This window comes from Anas platyrhynchos, chromosome 1 (genome assembly GCF_047663525.1).
Source record: "Anas platyrhynchos isolate ZD024472 breed Pekin duck chromosome 1, IASCAAS_PekinDuck_T2T, whole genome shotgun sequence".
Classification (NCBI taxonomy): domain Eukaryota; kingdom Metazoa; phylum Chordata; class Aves; order Anseriformes; family Anatidae; genus Anas; species Anas platyrhynchos.
Window position 1 is genome coordinate 91,262,280 of NC_092587.1, and position 7,599 is coordinate 91,269,878.

Below are 7,599 nucleotides of genomic sequence, written 5' to 3' on the forward strand. Positions count from 1 at the left end.
ATTATGGAGATAACAAAATCCCAGCACAATAAAGACTGTCAAGGGACTATATCCAAAAGTCAGGAAGAATTGGCAAGTCTCTGCTGTCTTTGGGAAACAGAGGTGAGCAGGAGTCAATCCCTGGGTTAATTACTGAGCCTGGACTCGTGTCCTTACTGATTCTTTAGAAGTAGCCTGGCCAAATGTACATTGCATATCTTTATATTGATGCTGGAACAAATGATTTGCTCAGATCTCTCATAAGGAATGAGCTGTTTTTAGGGTGGGAAGACAACCAGGGAAACCACAATTCAGGACTGAAGCATGGAGTGAATCAGACGCTTTCACACACAAATAGGAACCCAAACCAAGCAAGAGAAGGAATCATCAAAAGCTGTCTCCATTCCAGTCTTGATGGGGTCATTATAAGTAGATTCAGTTTTTTTTTTTGTTTTTTTTTGTTTTTTTCCAAACATTGACTACACTTATCTTTCCAATATGGTTAAGCATTGTACATTGATTTCAAAATAAGTTGTGCAAGTGCACATATGATCCAAAGTTATCTCTTCAAGGCAGTTTGAGCACTCTTTCAGTGCAGAAGTTTCCCTGATAGTTTTTCTGCATTTGTTTGTGGTTCTGTAGTGCTTGGCTTGGTCAGCATATAGTTGCTTCTTTCTTTGTCATGTTGTTTTGTAATGAACTCTTATTTCAGCATGGGGCCACTTCTCATCCTGCGTTATAACACAGGCATGTGGTAATTGGCTCCAGGAAGAAGCAAAAGCATATGTTTCCTTCTGGCACTAACTAATTAGTCATACGTACACTCAATACTTAATTGCTAGTGTACTCTCTGGCCTGTGTGACTTCTGTGAAAATATATGACTCTACACCAATCTCAATTAGAAATTCATGGAAAAGTGAAAAGTGTTTGTAGTTACTACACGCAAGAGAAGCAAAATTTCACTGGTCACACCAGTAATTTCTAGCACATCACCTTGTTTTTTTTTTTATTTTAATCCTCAGAACTATGCTCAATATATTTTTCTAATGTACCCAAGCCTGGAAGCATAAAGCATCTGTGCTTCACTTAAAGCTGCTGATATGACAAAGAAAAACCTCTTCCTCAGTACTACTACTTCTCTCCTGTAGCATAACAAGTGCTAGTCGACCACAAGTGCTCCTAAGAATGGCTACTTTTAGTGCTTCTTACCAATAACAGGCAGAGGTTTTGCCCATTAAGGGTTTTATTTTCCATCTTGCAACAGTGACGACCATTTGGAGTTTTGCCCATACACTCTGTGCTGAATTTTTAGGTATTTATAACATTTCTATGGTACTTACTGCCATATTACCAAAGGTCCTCACACTCATTAATCTCCAATATAAATTGTTCCTTTGTTCATTGCTTAGATGACTTATATAAAGACCACAGCCTCTTAAGCAGAAATTGAGAATAAATTAAATATTCTTATTTTCTCATTACTTCTCCACTTTAAGTGTTCCTGAAATAGCAAGTATGATTAAAACAAACAAAGAAAAGCCACAGGGCTAAATTTTGCCCTTAAAAATATGTGGGTGACAGTGAATTTGAAGCTACTGGACAGCCAGTAGCTAAGGGAGATTTTGGGGTCTCTCTTCCTGAAGATATACAAAAGCCACCTGGACATGGTCCTGAGCAACCTGCTCTGGGTGTTTCTGCTTGATCGGGGAGGTTGGACCAGATGGCCTGAAGAGGCCCCTTCCAACCTCAACCATTCTGTGAACTCCATACGACCCATGTCGGCATCTCCAAGGAAAAAACAGAGATCATTTTAGTTTAAAACCAAGGTAAAACATAACACAACTTTCAGGTCACTGCACTGACTAATTCAAAGAAGCACATGCTTAAAGGCAATTGTTAAAGTTCTGAGAGTTTGTAAGTTTTTCAATGCAATAATCTTACCAACAAACCAGTATTAAGCCAAAACCTCGAGATGCACTCGATTTACAAGTGGAAGCCTGGCTAAATGAGCAGAACTAATGAACTCACTATACAACTGCATGAAGGAATCTGAAAGGCAAGCAGGATGGATTAACAGGAAAGAGTCATGGTGGTCCCTATCCTCAGGGTTTCATCTCTCTGAGGTCCCAACCCTCCACTGCCATGCAAACCTCAGCTTCTCATGAAGCAGTAGCTGGGTGAGCTCAGTTTCTAACCCAGAATATTAAACAGGCTCCCACTTTTCTTTATATATCAGGTTTTTATTTCTATAGCTCATAAAGCTAGTATTCAAGCAAAGGAATATTCCTGTAATGATGGCAAAAAGGCCAGCTGAAGTGAAGACTTGTGCATTACAACAATAGTAACCTATGTCTGGAAACCTACACAAGATGGATTTTTTTACAAGCAGAAGAATATGTACAGAGTAGTATAAACTGTATAGAGCAAAACCTGGTATTTTGAAGACAATATTGCCTGATCTAGGATTATAAACTTGAATCTAAAATCAGGTTTGTGCAAGATTTGATACAGTATGCCAATACGTAGTGATCAAAGTAAGATTTGATGCCATTCTATACATTTGTACCACACAACACATACAGCATGACATGAAAATTGGTAGTTCCCAGTGTTTTCTGAACCTCAAATTGCAAGCATAACTCAATGCTTGAGTAGCTTGAGCTAGACCTAACTCCTGACAATTTTGTGTCTTGTCATTTACACCTGTGCAATGAGAGGAGCAAATGGAGCACTGCAGGCTGCTATTTTTCTCCCACTCCTTACAGAGATGTAAATGAGTTCAGCAAAGTGAATGCTAGCAAAGACAGTGGTGCAAACTCTAAAAATATGAGAGTCAGGAATATAAACCCCTGTACTCCTGCAGAAGGGAAATTGTCTAACAGAAGCAAATCAACAGGCAAATGTACAGAATTGACTGTGAAATTAGAAAGGAAATGTAGGAATGCAATCTGAAAACAACACTAGCAAACGTTTCTTATGAGTCAGAGGGCCAACAAACATGAGTGGAACAGTCCGTTCTCCCAATGACAATACATGTCACAGACAGAGCAGGAAAACAATGTCTGAAATCACTGTAGCCCACAGCATTTTTTCCATAGATATTTGACTGCAACATTTCTGCTGCTTAGGAAAAAGAAATTGGAAACACATTTTGTGAAAGACCATTGACATCACGGCAAACTATGTGTAGTAAACCTGAATATCTAAAGTGATGGGAGAGAGAAACTTACTGATAACCTTAAGTGATACTGACTTCATATAAAAATCTTTCATCGTCTCTTTGGCCATACTGCCTCTTTATTGAGCCAAGAAGTAAAAACAAAGTTAAATTTTAGAAGGTGATGTGTCCTTAAGAAGTGAGCTGACAAGAATTGAAAAGTCTCTGGTTTCACTACACTGAGAAAACACACAGCCTGGAATTTCATGTTAGATCTCTGGCATCAGTGGTCCAATATATGAGATACTCACGTTGCTGACTGATACAAGTCTGGCAACATCAGTGGTGACATGTCAGTTTACATCATATCATATAGTATAAGGATTTGAACTGACATAGATATTTTTTTTTGAAGTTAATTATAGATCATCTTTGAGGACTCCTCTGTGCATGCTTTTGTTTTGATTTTTCAGCAGATTTTGAAAGCAATGGATTCATAGTGGCTGAGTAGCTGGGCCTCTGTGTATAATTTTATGGTTCTTATACTGAATGAACCATAATAAGGACACAGGGAGAGATCTCCTGTTACACAAAGGAGAAATTCAGTATCTAGTTTCAACTGAAAGGGGGGGAACTTTCCTACATGTCTTGGAAAACCTTTGTCCCCTTCCCCCCTTCCAGAAAAAAAAAAAAAAAAAAAAAAAAAAAAGACTAATCCCACATTCCCACATGCCTACTAACTTCTGCAGAACAGTCAGCTCTCATATTTGTTTCTGAGTTCAAGCACTTATTGCAGATTCAGGGGCTAAACACTATCCACATTGAAAGACAACAGCAGTACACCCATTGGTTTTAAAGGGGTCAAAATTTCATCAATGAGAAAGAAAATTTCATCAAATTGAAACAAGTTGCTGTATGTCAATGACTCTCTCAGTAGGATTCTGTCTGAGGTCTGACTGTCTCTTGTGGGCACAGACCACACAGAGTGCTTTCAGAAGACACCAGTACAGTGTGAAATGCCCTCTGAAGGACAACTGCCATCCTCTCAAATCTAGGATGCTGCTGCACAGGTGTATCCTCAGAGTTCCTCTAATGCAACCTTATCAAAGGGCTATGGATCATCTCAGATTGTGAATGTCTGCCTGAGGTACTCACCATCTCAGTGCAAAATATTCATCTTTTGAGGGCATATCAGCGCCAACACGAGCACTATAATTATGCACACATTCTCAGAGTAAAAGATTATAACTACTTATGACTTAAATTACAATGACTCTGTTTAGAATGGAGAGCCAGTCCCCTGCCTGATTCCATTTGCCTTGAGAGCTAATTCAGAGTTAAGGAAGTAAAAAAGGGAAGAAGATTATACTGAGTTTAGGGTTAGGAAGATATAAGCCCACCTCACACCCTAGTTGCCTTTCCTTACTCAGGTATAGTATCTGTATAAGCATCTAAGCTCTTGGTAGCTACAGGTGATAGACGCTTAAAACAGAGTTATTTATTCTGCTGTGGAAGGGACAAATGCCAAATGTCCGTGCTCCCTTACAGTGCTAACAGTTAACTCACTTCACAGAAATTTACCTCCAGATACTGTGAGGATAGCAGAGTACCAGGAAACAACTGTCTGAATTCCTGCTTTGGACATTTTGGAATGTTTACTGGTTTAGTTCCTCAAACTTTCAAGTTTCATTAAAATGATACAACACTACCTGCTGTTCAGGCAGAACTCTCTCTATATCTCTCTTTATTGTTCCCCTACTGAATCAGCTTCACAATAATTATGTGCAGAGATGCAAAGTGAAATTACTGTAGCAAAGGTGCAAATTCAACCCAGAATGAAAAGGGGCATCATTTTCAAAGTCTGTAACTAGATACGCTTCAATATCAAATGCTCAGTGGGAGGCCAAGAACTTCAATATTTATTGAGCACATTATGCTTTCTCATTACATAAATATGGTCTGGTGCTACAACACAAACATATATTTTTTACAAAAGACTTCAGATGAAAGTATTGGAAATGTTGCATTAATATTCAGTTTAGGTTTAGTAGCCAGAATAAATGTATTAAATCATGAAGCCTGAGGTCACAAGTTCTCCTGTATATACACAGTATTTGTAACAATAAATAAATAAATAAATAAATAAATTCACATTTCAAGAATGGATAAATTGGCAAAATAAATGTTCCCAGATGATCTGCTAACCTCTGCTGATTGTGTCAGTGACCCTTTGCAAAAGTAATTAAAATAATTTGCAGCAATGGAGAATTAATATGAAATTCATCTCCATTGCATTGTCATTGATCAGTAATAAAGTATTTGTACTTGAAAAATCTTTTCTAAAAATGGCAAAAAATGAGAATTTTCATCGTATAGAACAGTTTAGCTTTTCTGGTATGCTAAATTAATCAATTAATGTTACATTTAACATTTTTGCAGTTGCCCAGACTTGACAAGGAATTTACAGTAAGCTGACACATCATTCACTTTTGGCAGGCGTCGATTACTTGCATCACTATTTTTAAAAGGAAAAGAAATGATAACTGCAAGAAATTAAAAGGAAGCTTACATCATTGTCAATCCAAATGAATATACATTACTGATTAGCTTTATGACAATGCAATGTTTTTCTTATATGTTGTTTATATTATTTGCTCAGTAGTTTCTTCTTTTTTTTTTTTTTTTCTGTTGTGGTAAATATCTGCAGGTAAGCATTTGCTTTCTCATTTATGATTAAAAGATATAATGTTTTAATGTACATTTCTCTGACTCTCTAGAACACCTGATGGCAAATACTAATATAATATTCACATGGCTCCTAGTAAGCCTGGCCATTACAGTCATAGTGTCAAGTTAAACCAACTCTGTAAAGAACTTCAGTGATAACTATGGAGATTTGTCATACCATTGTGGGTAGACAAATTTCATTCTTCCTATGAATGAGGATATGAGCCAGATATGAGCCAGCCACTAGAAATTAAATTAGAAGCCATTTAATTAAAGTTAGCGCAGTGCTGAACCCAAATTAACAAGGCTTCCCAAGAGGCAGCGTATATTAACTTGAGTACAGCATGGTGATGTAGGTATGTACTTCCTATCAAGTTAGCATGAATGGGGTCTCCTAAGGCATGATGCCTTCCAGAGGACCCAGTCTGACAAAGAACATGCAATGCTGAAAGAGTTAAAAGTTAATAGACAAAAGTTCTATTATGTCTTTTCTTATACATCATCTTTTTGAAAAAGTAAAAAACAGGGAAATAACAGCCCAACAGTTACACACAGCATTTCGTATTCCAGCCCCACTACATTTAGAAAGATGATTTTAGTTTTATCGGACAAAATATGCAAATGGAGATCAAAGGAACAACAGACTCAACAAGTTTCTTGTCTGGACCAGTCTTTACTAGGGATACTGACAATCCTCCTAATGAACTGAATGTGCTAACTTTCAGATTCTACATTCAGTTGTTACAGAAAGAAGTTATGCTAGGATAGCTTTATACTCCAAACCTTCCTTACGCTATAGCTCCATGTAACAGCTCCTTCAACTTCATACAGTCCAAGCAGAAGACAGGAAATGGGTTATGGGAAAAATGAAGAAAACATCATTTATTGTTCTAGATGAAGTATGCAAAAACTGTGGTCTTAAACTGCTTTGATATGCAGGTCTGGATATCGCCATTAAAATACCACGTATGGCTGAAATACTTAGCATGTAGGCAATCCTAATTATCTCTTAAGTGGTATGTAAACATCAGAAAATGCCATGATATTCCCAATTTACAAAGCAGTAAATCAAGACAACAAAAGGTTATTGCCACTCTAATACAGCAGGGAACTATTTAGCTTTTAATTGTTCTTCTTGATCATTCTCTTTTGGTTTATTTCTTTTCAACTTTTTTGTAACTTAGTTAGGGAAGAACTATAATCTAGATGCCATCTCTCAAGTCCATTAAATTTCATTCAAATCAGTAGTCCAAATTTGAAACTGGATCCAAAATTTATAATTGGTGTTTTGTCTAAGGGTCCAGGCTCTTTCTCAGATCTAGGTAGATTGAAACATTGGGGCTGCTCTGACTGAATGTTCCATTTTTGATGTGATATATATTCTTTATGTGGTGCAGTGAAACACAGTATGAAAATACAGTCTGAATGGGAAGACAATCCCAGAGGAAAGTATAGTGTATGTAAAACGATTCATTTAACCTTTCTGGTAAGTACCAAGGTAAAGCAGTTCAACTAAAATACTTGTGTTTTGGAGCATTTGCAATTCTGTTTTATTTTTTTTTAATGGAAATAAAAATTGTCCTCAAAAACGTTATGTTAAATATTTTATCAAAAAAAAAAAAATCTTCGAAAAAAAGACAGCAAATGTTCTGAGCTTGACCCCTTACTATGTGTAAAGTCAAGAACATAACATAAAGTCAAGAACAGAAATATTTTGGAGCAACAGAAAGGAATG